The sequence below is a fragment of the Tupaia chinensis genome, unplaced genomic scaffold (assembly GCF_000334495.1).
Source record: "Tupaia chinensis unplaced genomic scaffold, TupChi_1.0 Scaffold000131_1, whole genome shotgun sequence".
In the NCBI taxonomy this organism is placed as follows: Eukaryota; Metazoa; Chordata; class Mammalia; order Scandentia; family Tupaiidae; genus Tupaia; species Tupaia belangeri.
This window is the reverse complement of record NW_006159600.1, coordinates 1149148-1149773: the sequence shown is the minus strand read 5'-3', so window position 1 is coordinate 1149773 and position 626 is coordinate 1149148. Positions and strand designations below refer to the sequence as shown.

Here is a 626-nt window from a genome sequence, read left to right as displayed (position 1 = left end):
ACAGTGTGTATCTACGCCATGTTTTCAACCAGGCCTTAGATCATGGGCATTTAGATTGATTCCATGTCTTAGCAATAAGAATTGTCAATAATGCAGCAATAAACATGGATGTGCTCAGTGTCTTGCGATGGACTGTTTTCCTGTCGTTTGGGTGAACACCCAGATGTGGCATTACTGGGTCATGCAGTAGTTCTATCTGTGAGTGTTTGAGGAAACTCCATATTGCTTTCCACAGTGGCTGTACTATTAGGTCATCAGGAAAATTATGTCATATTTTTCTATGGTTTCCTGTGCAAAGTGCCATTACTAAGCAAAAATGTCATGTCTTTCTCAACAATCCAGTAATTTACTTTCCCACCAACAGTGCAAGAGGGTTCTCTTTTCAGCACAGTTTTCCTAGCACTTGTCAATCTTGTTTTAAATCATAGCCATTATGACTGGTGTTTAGTGGTACCTCGTTGTGGTTTCAATTTGCATACCGCTTTCGATACAGGAAGTGAAGCAATATTTTCAGAGATATTTTTGCTAGAGGGCATGTGTGCTCACCAGAGAAACAGAATCAGAGAGAGAAAAAGTGAGAAATCCCCTGCCCCAAGTGGGGATTCTGCAGCCACACTGGAATCCCG

The 626-nt window shown here is 41.5% G+C and overlaps 1 protein-coding gene across 1 annotated transcript in view; it reads left to right on the top strand.

Moving 5' to 3' along the window:
* The window catches only part of LOC102500528 (alpha-1B-glycoprotein-like), a 26241-nt gene that overhangs the window by 15101 nt on the left and 10514 nt on the right, over positions 1–626 (top strand).